Here is a 16,150-nt window from a genome sequence, read left to right as displayed (position 1 = left end):
TAACCACCATAAAAAAATTTGTACATGTGCTTTGCAAGCCTAAACAAAACACTTCTCAGTGGACACAAGGCAATCCTTTTATCCTATTAACAGTACCATATTTACTAAAAAGGCAACATTGAATGTAAGATGATACCCTCCCCCCCTAGAAATTTATACACACAAAATTGATTACTGGACATAACTAACTTGTATGCAAATGTACAACAAACCCTCACTTTTTTGATGGCATATCTGGGCGGAAAACCCTAGTGTTGCCTTTGGGTAAAAAAGTAAAGGTAGTCCCCTGTGCAAACACCAGGTCATTACTGACCCATGGGGGTGATGTCACACCATGACATTTAGTAGGCAGAATACGTTTTACAGGGTGGTTTGCCACTGCTTTCACCAGTCATCTACACTTCACCCCCAACAAGCTGGGAACTCATTTTACCGACCTCAGAAGGATGGAAGGCTGAGTCAGCCTTGAGCCAGCTACCTGAAACCAACTTCTGTTGGGATTGAACTCTGGTCATGAATAGAGCTTGGACTGCAGTACTGTAGCTTACCCCTCTGCACCATGGAGCTTTGAGTAAGTGCAGTATTAATCACTTAATGCTCAATAAGATTTAGTAATATTTTTCACCCTTGCAGCCATCCTTTCAAATATGCCATTATGATTCCCATTCTGCAGAGAAGGAAGGCACTGAGCTTCTGGATCTAACACAGCACTGGAATTTCTTTAAAATGGGTTGGCTCCAAAGAACCTGGGGCTCAGCTTTGCTCACAGAACAGATCTTGCCGCCTCCTCTTCCATATTACTGTCTCATGTATCCCTCAGAAACAGCACAGGAGGCTGATGATCTAACCCCCTTCAACCTTGTCAATGTTTTCAACAATTTTTTTTACAAATGAGACTACTACTTTGTTCTTTTCTATCTCCAACTTAGGGAATCTGTTTTTTTTCCTAAATTTGCCTCTTTCATTAGGACTTTTGAGGAATTCTTGAATAGCACTGTTACTGAAAAATATTTGGATGAGGATGTCTTCCAAAGGTTCATAGGTAGCTAGAACCTTCCTTACTAGAAACTGTTTCTTAGCAACTGAAATGCAGGTAACTAGGAAACAGGAGTGCTGCAAAGGTTTCCACTCTGCTGGCCCACAAAAAAAGGAAACAGTTAGCTAAGATTATATACAATGATTGCTGAGTGCGATTGCTCCTGAGACTCAACCTGCATTGGTGCTACCTGCACCTTTTAGCCCAACATAAACTAACTGGAAATCATAAACTAACAGGCACAAGTGTTTTATTCTGTGACATAGTTTAGACCACTAACAGTCATATGGACAACTCCATCCAAACAGCTAGTGATTTGTGGGGTAACGCGCACTCTCCTTCTGGGTACAGAGCACCCCATCTTTTCCAGTGCTCCCAGATTATCTTGAATTCTTAACCATTCCAACCTTTCGAAGACTCTTGTTGGCCAGACATAATGTCTTACTCCTCAATGAATTATTTGGCATATTCTTAAATACCCCAGAGTCTGCCCATGTGGAAAGGCAAAGACAATGACACTTATAGAATATAAATCACAACTGAATAAAAAATATAAGATCTTTTATTACTCCACTGATTTCACACTTTCCTGTATGTTCTCACGTAATCTACCTGCTGTCTGTTAAAAATAAGGCGGTTACTTTATCCGTAGTTTATTATTTAAATGTTGAAGATACACCAAGTTATGCCTAAATGCTTATTTGCATACAGGCACTCCTTTTGCACTGGAACTGGATTTGTGGGGTATTTATGTAATCTGACTTTAAGTGCCAGGATGACATACAAACAAGTGACATTATGTCAGGGGTGCCTGTCAGGCACAGAGAAATCTCTACAACTAGCTACGTGAGAAAACACTGCTCCAGCAATTCTTTCTGAACTGAACTATAAAATAATGTCTTCCTCGCAGCGGTCATTCTCTTAGCAGGATTTGTGCAGGAGGAATTCCGGGTTAACTGTGCCAATATAGAACTAGGAGCAGCTGGATCAATGAGTACAGATAGCTTAATCAACATGTTTCTGGATAAGACATTTTCCTTCTCACAAGGATAAGAGAACCCAGCTTCTTAATGTATAAACACTGATGAAATTATAAACACCACTACGCAAAGCTACACAGGCAAAGCATTACTTTATTGGTTTCTCTTTAATTCTCACAGGGCTTGGTTTCTTCATTAAAATGAGCTGATGCTGGGAAGGATCATTGTGGCAGGAAGGACATTTAAAGTACTCTGACTGTTGTGTTTCAGTCCAAGGCTGTAACATCTTCAGCTCCAGATTTTAAATTAAATGTGATTAAGAGTTACTGACCAGGACAGCAATTCACCAGGAAGTTCTTTTGTTTAAGCCAACTGATAACATGGCAGCGGTTGCCATATAAAAGAAAATTATCAGGTCTGAAAATTCCAGTTCGACACTGACATATTAACAGGTAGCATATCTCCCAAGTTTTCTGGATGCCTCCAAAAACAAAAACAAACCCTGGAGATAGCCAGCTGCTTCTGGCATCCTGCAACTTCTGGAGGCAACGCTGGAGTAAATGGATTGCAGCTTAATCAAGTAAAGCTATTCTTACAACTTCCTGGTATTTTGTGGCCAAGAAAAAAAATACACTGATAATTCCAGACCTACACTCAGCCCATGGAATGCTCGTGCAAGATACCTTTTTTCACTTATTGGAGAATATGATGCAAGCCAACTGTCCCTGCCTTCAGCATCTGAAGTAAGTGACAATAACTACAGTGGTGCATGCCAGAAGTAACAAATAGAGGTCAAGCAATATTCCGAAACCTACCAGAGATGTTTTTCAGGACCAACAATGTTATCTCTCTCCTGTGCAACAAGTAACACTACCAAAGATTGTCAGTTTAAGACTGATTTTTTTAAGCAAGTAATTTGTTCCACAACTGTAAGTTACCAACTGGGGCCAAAAGATTTGTAACTTATGCTTAAAAGGTTAAGTTTCTGCAGTCAAAGAATTGCTTGTATGTGATATGCAAATGCAGATTTCAGTTTGAAAGCAGTTTGCCTATTGCAAAATGGATTGATATACCTTAAGGACTTTGAGCTATATGCCACCAGTGTGTGGAATCTATCTACACTTGTGGGTTGCTTTCTCAAAGCAAAATTTACTATGCCCGTTGCTCTAACCAATGGAAAGTTTAGTGCTGCTAGCAGCAAATAAGAAGGTCCTTTCTGATCAAACCAGTGTTTGCATAACTACATTTATAAATGGCTGTATGATAGGTGTGAAACACATTTCTTTGAACCCCTGAAGTAGTTCTTTTGTGCACATTTTATAATTCCTAATAACAGTTAAAATTCAGTCAAGCAGATTATCTTCAAAAAGTCACCCTCCTGAAGTGTTAAAATAGCTGCACCATGTTACATGAATATTCCAAACTTAACGCAAATATACAACATTCCAGTCTGTTTAGAATTTAGATAACCTGTCCATCAATCTGCAGTGGATGCTCCCCGTAGAAATGCAAAACAAAGGACAGAGAAGTTAGTTTCATAGTCACAGCTTTGATATGAAATTATTTGGTCTGATAAAGTGACCCGAAGAAAAAAAGTAATTATTACCTTAACCACAGTTGAAATCTTCCTCCAAAGTAGCTTGGTTAGACACAAATCAGTCAGATGGCCGTAGTAACCTTAATACACTAGACAGGACAATTAATTCTAAGCTCATATAAACATTTGTATGTCCTTGTAAGTTTTCAGATTGACTCTTCTGTGTGACAAGATCAGGAAAATATTTTGGTCATTATTCACCCAATGATCTCATCCATCTTAGAGTAAAAAAAATAGGTAGTGATGACTTCATCACATAGATTAATGGGCTCTAGTGATTCTATATAACTCCTTATATTTGGGTGGTTTCTCTGTACACCAACAGACAACATCTCTGCTACTAAATGCACCTTTCTTTTGTTGAGGCTAAGACAAAATAGCAATGGTTCTTTGTAAATTACAAGAGAGGGCCCTGCAAAGACTTGTGGAAGCATCTCATTTTCCTGTCCCCCCATTTCATTTTTTTCTTCCCTGGCAGCTCCCAAAACTTCATTAATTTCCCTTTTTTCTCTCCTTCCCACTCCCCAACAAACCTACTTTTATCTACCCCCATTTTCAGCTTTCCCTCCCCCAGCAACTTCTACCCAGGAAAATTCTGTCCCAGTTGTGTGGTGCCAGTCGAGCTGTGCCCAGTTGCAAAGTGTGTAATCTGCAAGGACTTGCGGGAGTACCTCATTTCCCCCTGTATTCCCCTCCCCTCAGTTTCCTCTTTCCCTCATCCTGACAGTCCCCATATCCTCACCTGCCCCTGCTTCCTTCTCACTCAACCACCAACATATTTTATCTGCCCCCCCCCATCTTCAGCTACATTGATTAGTTTTTACTACATTTATATCCCCACTTTTCTCTACAATGCAGACCAAAAACAGCTTACATCATTTTCTTCCATTTTATCCTCACAACTCTGTCGAGTAGGTTAGGCTGCGAGTGTGTGATTGACCCAGTATCACCCAGTGAGATTCCATTGCAGAATGGATATTTAAACCTGGGCTTCCTAGATCTTAGCCTGAAACTCTAACTATTGCGCTGTCTTTCATGGGGTGGTTGCTGTTGAACTGGCAAGCAGCCAGTCGTGGGTGTGTCGTGTAAGTTGGATGGCAGAAAATCACAGGTGGTTGCTGGTGGGCCTGGCCCATTAAGTCCTCTCTCAAAGGCCAAAACAGCCCTGGAAAGGGCCATGCCCCCCTGCCTTTTATTGACAGAAACCATGCTAGATACTATGCAGTTTCCTAGCAACAGCCACTGAAGGTATCCATTTGTCTAAGCTAAAAGCCCTGCTATTATTTTGGGAGTTTTACCACCCACACCCCAAGTAATTTTTAAGAGTTCAGAATTTTCTATAAACATAAGGCTTCTCTCAGATTTGTAGAAAGATCTGTCTTGTCTGTGGCTCCAATCTGATTTAAGTATCCACAGACAGGACACTGAGAGTTCAATATATTGATGTACTTCTTCAGTACTCCTGCACTCATCGTTTTCAGCAAGTGACACAAGAAAAAAAAACTAGTGTTTTGCTTCTTATATTTGAGAACATCTGTTCTCAAGTCTAATGGGAATTTTTTTTTAGCTTTATAGGTAATAGGAAAACATGGCTACCACCTTGACCCAGCTGCCTACTGATGAAGAAAGTTCACCTAAACCAGCCACTTATCAGTTGTACAACTGATGGTATGGGGAGGTTCTGGGCAGCATTCATCTGAACTCTAGCTGCTGTGTGGCACAGGGTGGGGAAAATGATGAAGTTCAGCAGCTCAATACATTTCTGCATAGAAAATAAATAAACAAGGTGCCAAAAATGTTCTTGCCACTCTCATTTGTAAATAAATAAATAAAAAGGCACTTCCTTTCTTTAAAAGAAGTCTAAGGGGAAATCAAAGGTCATGCGGTATCACAGTTAAGTAGTAGAACATAAAATTTGCAGACGAACGTCCAATCTCTAAACAAAAGAATCTCAGGAAGCAGAGTTACAGAAGATCCCTGCCAAACACCTCAGAGAGTCGCTTGCCACTCAGAACAGACAGTAATGGACAAACAGTCTGATTCCATAAGAAGACTTTATGTATTCGTAGGTTACCCCAAAAGTCCCTCTCAGCAAAATTCAAAAATAAAACAAAAATGTACTTCTCAATAACAAGAAGTAATCCAGATGTCACAGAACCTTATGCTACCACTTGGCCTGCAGTTAGGGTTGCCAACCTTCAGGTACTAGCTGGAGATCGCTTGCTATCACAACTGATCACCAACCGATAGAGATCAGTTCATCTGGAGAAAATGGCTGCTTTGGCAATTGGACTCTATTGTATTGAAGTCCCTCCCCTCCCCAAGCCCCACCCTCCCCAGGCTCCACCCCAAAAACCTCCACCCCAAAAACCTCCCACCGGTGGCAAAGAGGGACCTGGCAACCCTACATGCAGTGCAATTAGATTAAAAAAAGGATGATTCACATAACTTCTCTCTCTCTACTCATATACACTGCGTGATGCGCTTTTTATTAGTAGCTCTGAGGTAGAGATCTGCATGAAATTCAGCCTTGTAAATCTGTTTGCCACACGCCCAGCTAACCCATCACCACAGGTTAATTTTTTAAATGAAGCCTGCTGAAAATTCATTCAAGTGACAAGGTTCCACCATGAGGCAAATGTGTCCATTGGCCCCTAAAGTTCTCAGTGAAGCAAACTCAAGGGTAAGTGGTGTTTGTGGGTTTTTTTAATGCTAACATATCAAATAAATGTGCATTTTACTTAATAAGGAAAGTGAATGCAGAAAAATGTTTTAAATACTCTCTCACCTCAAACAAGGCCTTGATGAAAGCTCTCCCAAGGTCTGCATACCATCTCCCATTGGCTTCAAAGGGTGACTATGTTACCCTTCAGAAGATAACAACAGCATCATTCTTTCACCATTGTGTAGCATTAGATGAATGAACTATTTACCAATTTAGTATTATATTAAAGTTAATGGTCAACACTATGCTTTTAAGCCACTATAAAGGAACATAAAGCACAGCCTTGTTATAAGGGTTTAACCAAAGAATTAGTTCAAATCAAAAACTTTTATATAGTAAAAAAAAAATCTTGTGTTCCAAGAAGATACATAGGTTAAATACTATTTCTGAGGATTAAAAACAGTGAGAATCAGGACAAGTATAATCTGAAGTATTTTTGTTTTGTTTTTACTTAGGCTATACATTTTGTTCAGATATTAAATCGGAAGCCAGGTGTAAAAGTGGGACATAAATAACTATATGAGCAGTTTGTACCTGAATTTATTGCTTTTCTTCATTTTATTTTACTTTGCTTGCAGGCTTTGGACCCAGTTTAGGGAGTGCTTACATTAAAAAGCCCCAACTGCACCAGACTGCTAAAAAAAACTTTTTAATTCAGCCCTCAGCACAGAAGAACACAACATGTAGTAAGAGTTAAAATAAAATAAATGTACACACTGTGATCATCCTTGATGTTAAACAGTGCGGTTTCAGAACATCACAATTTTATCTTTCATTCCAACAGCAACAAGCAATGCAAAATTACATGTTCTGCTTCTAAAACTTTTTCCTAGTTCACAATAACAAAATGAAAGCTAAAATTTGCAATGGCTATAATTTAAAAGAGTATGTACACTGCAGATTTTAATATATCCCTTCACCTGCGTTGCAGATATTACCAGCTGTAATTATACAATTGGTCAAATGTTCAATTGTATCAAATTGGTCAAAACATGCTTTGTTTATCTGTTACAGTAACGTACACAACTAGATGTTTAAACACAAGGTCAAGCTGTGTATGAAAAACTAGCTAAAAATTAAAAAGACACCCATATCGTTTTTGTTCATTTATAAATTGCTCTCTTTTTAAGTTAACAATCACAGATTTGTGTTATCCATTCCATTTTGTGCATTGGTTACATTTCCAGACATCACACCGTGTATTTGCCCCTCAAAAGATGAAGCATCTTGTTGCATTTACTATTACCAAAAAGTAAGTGCATTTGAAACCAGAGTTCACAAGATGTAGAGCACACAGATGCAGGTGACTGAAACAGCCTCAATATCTATCCTAAAAAAACTGCACACAATTTAATTAAAAGATTTGAATATTAAATGAAAGGCTTGACCTTCTCCGAGGCTTTAACTTTAGTGTGCAGATATGAAGGGTCCACCATCTCAGATTTCGGATATGCTTGAAAATATCCAAGGAGTCACAAATCTTTTCTGTATGTTTCATTTTTTAAATTTATATATATGGCTTTTACCAACTTGGTGCATGAGGGCTGCTGGAAAAAATATGGGATGTCAGAGTTTTATTAGTTTTCTTTGCCATCTTTACAGGCAGGTCTTAATCCAGCCATTTCAAATGGTCTTAAGGTAAGAGAAGCAAGTATCCCTATTACTGGATTTAAAGAATAAGCCTCTTTAATAGCATCTGCCACCTGGCGGTCCAGGCCATCTCTGGCCCCGTCCAGGTGGCGGAAGGACTGGTGCACCAGGTCCATTAGGAAAGCTGCATAAAAGGATAAAATCAGAATTGTTTTTTTTTGTTTCTTCTCAAAATCGTTTTCTAAAAAAAAAAAAAAGCACAATACTACATTACTGTTTAGATCACTTTCATTAAGCATAATAAAAAGGCTTCCACAGTAGTTAAATACCACCACAGTGATAAGACCTGGTGGGTTTTTTAAAAATTTCCATACTGATCTTTGATTTTATACTTAACCCTTCTAAAGATTTAAAGAATTTTCTGTAACTTTACACATGCAAAATAAAATAAGCTTTAAAAATGTAAGGTAAGGATGCTCTTACCCTCTTGGAGGTGGGAAGCGTCCTCGAGGCAATGGTAGCATCCCTCTGCCTCCAAGGGGATGAGGTCTGCCCCGGAAGTCCATTGGTCCTGGTGGTGGGGGAGGAAGAGGAAATCTGTATCTGAAGACATACCAAACTAATTAGTATTCTACGACTGGCTTAATAATAAAGTGGTGATGATCTTGCCTACTTCATTAAGTAAAGCAGTATTTCCTTTTGCCTGTCCTGAACCAACTCCTAACCTAATAAGTTGCTCCTGTTCTAATAGTATGGGAGATGGACAAAGTTCTCCCTATCCACTTTCTCCACCCCATACATAGTTTTATCAATCTCCAGCATGTCCCTCCTTAGCTGCCAAATTTATAGACTGAAAAAATTCCAGACACTTTAGCTTAGTTTGCAAGACCTAAGCAAGGCTGTTGATGATAGGACGGTTTGGAAGACACTGATTCATAGGGTCGCCATGAGTCGGAAATGACTTGACGGCACTTAACACACACACACACAGGAGAGGAGCAAGACTGCAGCAATGTTATGTACATCCCATACGCAAGTATAATACAAACTATTTTGATTATAAATTAGGGCTGGAGCACAACACACACTCTCTTGGTCCTGTTAATTCTAATATATTGCCCCAATGTTGCAACCGATACAGATAATGCACAGTTTTTTTAAAAACTGATGAGTGAATCAGCTCTAACCACAGTACTACAACATCAGTTTTTCAAAACATTTGCTTCCTCAATACTAACCGTGGGGGGGGGGGGAGGCAGGAAAGGTACTCTTATCATGCCTCTCATGGGCAGAGATGGTGGAAAAAGTGGTCCTCCTTGTACTCCTCTCCGACCTCTGATGTCTGGGTATGGGCACATTCTCCCCATTCCACGTCTACAAACACAAAGATTTTCAGTACCCTCTCAGGTGATCTTGGTCATTATTGCTGCCTCACTGCCAAACCTTGTTCTTATACAAAGCCAGAGCAGTCTGACTTCTTAGAAGTCTAAGAAACCCAAGATCATCAGAATTAAAGATCCAAAAGGCATACACTTATTGTTACATTACAAAAACATCCATGTGAAAGACAAGACATGTAAATTAGTTGCAAGAGCTTTTGCACAAAAGTAAAATGCTGCCCCCAAGACACAGCCATGAATCCAGGGCTCAGGGCAAGTAACAGCAATTTAAAATACACTAAATAAATACATGGATTAAAACTAAATTAAAACAGGCCAGGGACCACCAGTAGATTTTCAGATGATGACAGTAAGGCTCTTGCGGGCATGTACTGGAGAACGCAGTCCCGAAGATACAAGGGTGCTCGGCCATGTAGGGCTTTGAAGGTCAGCACCAAAACCTTGAACCTGATTCAGTACGCAACTGGAAGCCAGTGCGACCACTGAAGCACAGGATGGATATGCACTCTCCATGGCGCCCTAGCAAAGATGCACACAGCTGCATTCTGGACCAACTGCTATTTCTGGAGCAATCTCAAGGGTAGCCCCGTGTAAAGAGAGTTGCAGTAGTTTGACTGCCTGACCTGGACGCCCCCCTCCCGACCAAACCATATGACCTCTGTCTTCATTGGATTTAGCTTCAAGCAGCTCAGTTTCAACCATTTCACTATGACTCCAAGGCACTTGGTCAGGGCCTCAGGGAGAACATCCAGCAGGCCATCAACAGAAACAGCTGGGTGTCATCTGCATATTGATGGCTGACCAGCCCGAAATGTTGCACACCAGCAACATTTTATTCTTGTCAGAATTTTAAAGTTATTAATTTTTATTAACATTTTTCTTAAGATTCATGCAGTGCAAGGAGTAAACAATCTCAGATGTGCAACATATTACACAGAATGACTATTTCATGTATCCACTAATATCACTTAAAACCCAATACTCAAAAAACCTAGAACTAGGGGGGAAAATAAGCTCAGAACATCCCTATGAAGCCTTAAGAATAAGCCACATCACCTCCCTATATAGAATACAATAAAGCATCCTACAACCAAGAACTGCCCCATTAGTCTGAACAGAGGAAGCAGAGTTGCACATGCATTCCCTTTAAGGGGTAAAATATATGACAAGTACATTTTAACATCAGGTTTTTTTTTAACTTAGGACTATTATCCTGAAGTCACTGCAGTGCCTTTATTTTGGTAGAGCAATTCTACCTGCTGCCAGGAGTCTGGTTTCAAGAAGCAGATAATGCTTTAAATACAAAGGATTACCTTATAGGTCCAAAACCATTCAGTCCCTTGCCTCGAATTTTCCCTCTAATGTATTCTTTGCCTCCTCGGCCTCTTCCTTGGCTTCTTGGCCCCCTGAAAGTAAAAAAATAAAAATAAATAAACTCACCTCCTTTTGATCTAAGGCCTAAGTACTCTGGCACCTTCTGATAAACTGCTAAGCAGAATTTGCTTGTAAAAAACAAAAACAATAGGTTTCAATACCTAGCTACTCTTGGGCTATAGTGTTGTGTTTGGGAAGCCAGAGTACCAATCCTAACACAGCCAATGACTTACTTGGAATCTTCACCCAAACACCTCACATAATCATTATGAAAAATTACTAAAAGGATTCTAAAATACTTTAAAAAATAAATACTTTATTAGCAGTTATGTTAGAAATTGTCCCTTACTTTTTCTTTGTTTCAGTGACTTCTGCATTTTCAGGGACAGATTCAGTCTTCTCCACTGCAACCTCAGTTTCTTCTTTCATCTATTGCAAATAGGGGGGGGAAAGTTAAGTTTTGATATACAGATTTATGAATTCATTCCCCTAAATGTAATTTTGGAGGTTCTTCAATAAAATGGATTGAAAACATCAATAAAAATAATGGTCTATTAGAAATTTTTATCCTTGCACTTACACCCTGGAATGCAAATATGCAAGTGTGGTTTTATACAAATGGTCTTGTATCGATCATCACTAAAAAGGTAGCCAGTATTAATAATAAAATGGCTTTGTGAAAAGTTTCTCAAATGATCACAAACATTTAAAAAATTTACTGTGTGAGCAAAATGGCAAAGAGCATTTCTTTACATACACACTAGCATGCACACAGGCAGATCTGAGGTCAATGGGAAGATAGGTCATATGACTCTCACATAGTAGGCTGGGCACAAAGGCAGCCTACTGAGTGGTAAGGAAACCTGAGCATTCAAATCCATCATAATCTATTGTTAAGTTACTTAATGCATTATTGCCTATATAATTCAAGCAAACTTCCAGTGGAATCTCCAGTTCCATTACCTGGTAAAAATGGATACTAGAAATGATGCATACGTATTCTCTCCAGGATCAGAGGAGCATGCCTATTACATTAGGTGCTGTGGAACACAGGCATGATAATGCTGCTGCAGTTGTCTTGTTTGTGGGCTTCCTAGAAGCACCTGGTTGGCCACTGTGCGAACAGACTGCTGGACTTGATGGGCCTCGGTCTGATCCAGCAGGGCTTTTCTTATGTTCTTATGTTCTCTCTTCTCAGGTAATGCTACACTACTGGAATGCCCTCCCATGGCAAACAAATCACATGAATAGCAAGTCACAGTTTTATGCCTAACAGAATGCAAGGCATTCATGCCCTAAAAGCAGCGATGAGAGTAAACCTCTCTTCCTTACATGCTCCACATTACTTACTACATACAATGCTTTTAGCAGCATTTTAAGGACTATAGTCAAAGTGGCTGAAGAATGCATTCTTTACAATAAAGTGGGGAGCTCTGATCCGCGTTCATCCTGGGTTGAACCGAAATCTGGGAACAGTAGTCTTTCCCCCCCCCACCTTCGTTCGATATTGATGTAGTAAAATGGTTCGTAGAGGAGAAGGAGACCCAAGACCGTTGTTTGCAAGAAAACAGTTATTTATTCGGAGCAGCTGCTACCCAGCGCACTCTACTGAGTAAAAATCTCTGAGCCCCAATTGTACTGAGGAAGGTATATTTATCCAAATTCAAGATATGACAACCCATCAACATTCAGGGTAAAATATTGTCGAAGGCTTTCAAGGTCAGAGTTCATTGGTTCTTGTAGGTTATCCGGGCTGTGTGACCGTGGTCTTGGTATTTTCTTTCCTGACGTTTTGCCAGCAGCTGTGGCCGGCATCTTCAGAGGAGTAACACAGAAGGACAGTGTCTCTCTGGACACTGTCCTTCAGCGTTACTCCTCTGAAGATGCCAGCCACAGCTGCTGGCAAAACGTCAGGAAAGAAAATACCAAGACCACGGTCACACAGCCCGGATAACCTACAAGAACCAATTCAGGGTAAAGCTGATAGCACTCCAGACATGGAGGCGGCAGTATCGTAACAGTTTCACCCAGTTCTTGTTATGGTTTACTGTAACCCTCCATGACTCTTGCCCTAATTCCTTAGCACACAGACACACAGAGATATTCTGCCCAGCAACAAGCTATTCCCTGGCTGTCCTAATACATTTCAATACATTTTACAGAAAGGAAAAGAGATTATTGCAAATCGCTAAATCAGTGGATCTTCCATAGTCAGGGGAAGTCTACCCTGCTGTCTCAATAGTTATTCAGAACCGAGAAAATCCCCCCCTTCGCTACATCCTGCGACTTATGGTGAAAAGATCAATGAACCGGGGATGCAAGTATGATTTTGGTGTTAAACGATCACTGTGGCCACTTGTGCACGGGAGGTTTTGCCTCGGATTTGCCGCTCTCTCGATGCACATTTTCCCCCCACCCGAATTCTCAGAACTCTGCACGGGGGGCTTATTGTTGAGTTTGGAGAATTTGGGATGGGGGGGGGGAAGTGCCTCGAGAGTGGCAAATCCGAGGCCAAACCTCCCGCGCACAAGTGGCCTTTCTCTAGGGCAGAGGGAGAAAGGGGGATTCTCCGTCTCTCCTTCAGCACCCGTGGGGCCTCCAAGGCCAGAGGCCGTACACCGCAGGGGCAAGAAGAGGCTTCCACGAGCAACTGGCTGCTGGCCGATATTGGGAACAGGAGGCTGGGCGAGGTGGGCCTCGCAGCCGGAGCCAGTCCTCGCGTGGCGGGCAGGGAACGGTTTCGAAAACAACCAACCCCCCCGGACAAGACAGCACTTACCCCCACAGCTCGGGCAAGCCCGGCAAGGAGCGCCACCGACGCCGGCCTCAAGCCTGCTGAAAGGGGGGAGGAGAAAGCGAAGCTTCCCACCCCCACCCCCACCCCCCCGTCTCGGGTTCAGCCCACAAACAAAACGCGCTCAAAATGGCGCCCGAGAAGGTCGCCGAGAGACCTGCAAGCCACGCCCACGCGCTCCACGCCAACCCCCTGTCCGGCCCCGCCCACTGCGCATGGGTAGAGTCCGGGCGCCCCGCCCTCGCCACAGTAGGGACAGTAAAGTAGTGGGGCGGTGCTGCTGCTACAGGTCGCTATGGAGCGCCTGTTCTGGCAAATCTTCAGTCGGCTTTATGCTCAGTATAAATACTGAGTATCTGAAGTGAAGTGAGCTGTGGCTCACGAAAGCTCATACCCTCCCAGAAAATATTTTTGTTAGTCTTTAAGGTGCTCCTGGACTCTTGCTCTTTTCTACTAGTATAAATACTGTTATTGTGGGATAGAATTTAGAAGAGAACCATTTTTAAATCATTCACAGTGGGTCGCCGTGTTAGTCTGTCTGCAGTAGTAGAAAAGGGCAAGAGTCCAGGAGCACCTTAAAGACGAACAAAAATATTTTCTGGCAGGGTATGAGCTTTCATGAGCCACAGCTGAATTACAGTTGACATTCAAACTAAGTCAATGCGTTTGCCTGGGCTGAATAAACACCTTTCGTTCATGGCTCATTACCAATGCTGATTTCTCCACACCCATCTCTCCCCTGGACATCACAGACTCTTCCGCACACCACACCTAATCCCATCACGCCTGCTATTCACATTGACATACTGTTAACATTGACATACTAATGCTTGTCTGAATTCACTCTCCTCTACTGAAAGACAGATGGATTCACATTCTAGCTGTATCTGAAGAAGTGAGCTGTGGCTCACGAAAGCTCATACCCTACCAGAAAATATTTTTGTTAGTCTTTAAGGTGCTACTGGCCTCTTGCCCTTTTCTACGATTTTTAAATTATGTATTTCCTAGTCAACCTAGGGTTTGAATGTCAAAACACCTTTATACAAATGTTGAAATCCATTTTGATTTAATATTGCTTTTAACCAAGGTTATTCTTAAGAGCATCAAGTGTAAAGTGCTGGAGTCTAGCAACATTTTATGCCTGCATACATTTCCGTGGACTATAGCCCATTCTTTCGCATGGAATGAGTGAATCTTAACAATGCACGGTGTCACTGCAACGAAGAAGTGGGCTCTGTTACATAAAAGAAGTGGGATAAAATTGTAATCTTCATGGTGACACAAGATTCCTGTTTATAGCGGCTGCAACAGACAGAACAGGGTTGCCAATTCTGGTTTCGGAAATTCCTGGAGATTTTGGGGGGTTGAGCCTGAGGAGGGCATGGTTTGGGGAGGAACCCCAGTGAGATATAATGCCATATAATTCACCTTCCAAAGCAGCCATTTTCTCCCCGGGGGAAATGATCACTCTCCTCCGGAGATCAGTTGTAATTCTGGGAGATCACCAGTCTACACCTGGAGATTGGCAACCCTAGTAATTATCCCTCTGGAATTTTACTAGCAGCGCCAGTTAACAACGCCTCCCTTATGCCCGCCTTCAATCCCACGGAGCTCAATGGGGCTTCCTTCTGACTAAAGACCAACAAGATATATTTATGAGTCGCAGATCACTTTCACATACTTCTGAATAATGATGGCTAAGGCTTGCTGATTGTCTTCCCTAATTAACTTGAGAATTTAATATTTGATCACAAATATTTAAAAGTAACAAAAGAAATCTCAAGGCTACATAATTATTACTCTCTAGTAATCTAGACTACTGTCTCCATCCTGTCCCATATCCGATTTGCCAGCGAAGAGATTCAAGTACTTATCGCAGCATTGCAATATATTGGGGGTTACCGCATTATGTATTCCCAGCAATGGCTGTTACCACACTTGTATTCCCAGTGATGTATTAAGAGTTTGAAAACGTTATAAAAAATACTGTTCGCACTTTCTATGTATTCCCAGCGATGCATTAAGAGTTTGAAAATGTTATAAAAAATACTGTTCGCACTTTGTTTGGCCCCTTTAGCTGTGAAGACGTCTTCCAACCATTTATAAGCAGTGGTATCCAAAAACCCTTTTAAAGCGATGTTTTTCACATTTTCAAACAATTAATACATCACTGGGAATACAAAGCGCGGTAACCCCCAATGTATTAAGAGTTTGAAAATGTTATAAAAACCATCGCCTTAAAAGGGGTTTTTAAGCCACGGCTAAAAAATGGTTGGAAGACGTCTTCATAGCTAAAGAGGCCAAAGTGCGAACAGTATTTTTTATAACATTTTCAAACTCTTAATACATTGCTGGGAATACATAATGCAGTAACCCCTATTGATAACAATTGAGATAGTTAGAAAATCTCCCAGTCTGATTGTTTATTGATCATTTTCCTACATTTCCCCGCTGCCCTTCGACCAAGGAGCTGGGCCATGTGCATTTCCCCCCCTTAATCCTTGGTCGGTTGGGTTTAAAGTGCGACCGGTCCAAAATTACCCATCGAGGGGATTTTGAAATTGGGCCTGTTACTCATTATACCACCCTGGCTCTTTCCATCTCCTTGGGACTTATTACAGTCAGATCCTATGCATATTTACTTAAAAGTAAAT

Source organism: Euleptes europaea, chromosome 7, assembly GCF_029931775.1.
Source record: "Euleptes europaea isolate rEulEur1 chromosome 7, rEulEur1.hap1, whole genome shotgun sequence".
NCBI classification, from domain to species: domain Eukaryota; kingdom Metazoa; phylum Chordata; class Lepidosauria; order Squamata; family Sphaerodactylidae; genus Euleptes; species Euleptes europaea.
Note: the sequence above shows the minus strand (reverse complement) of the source record.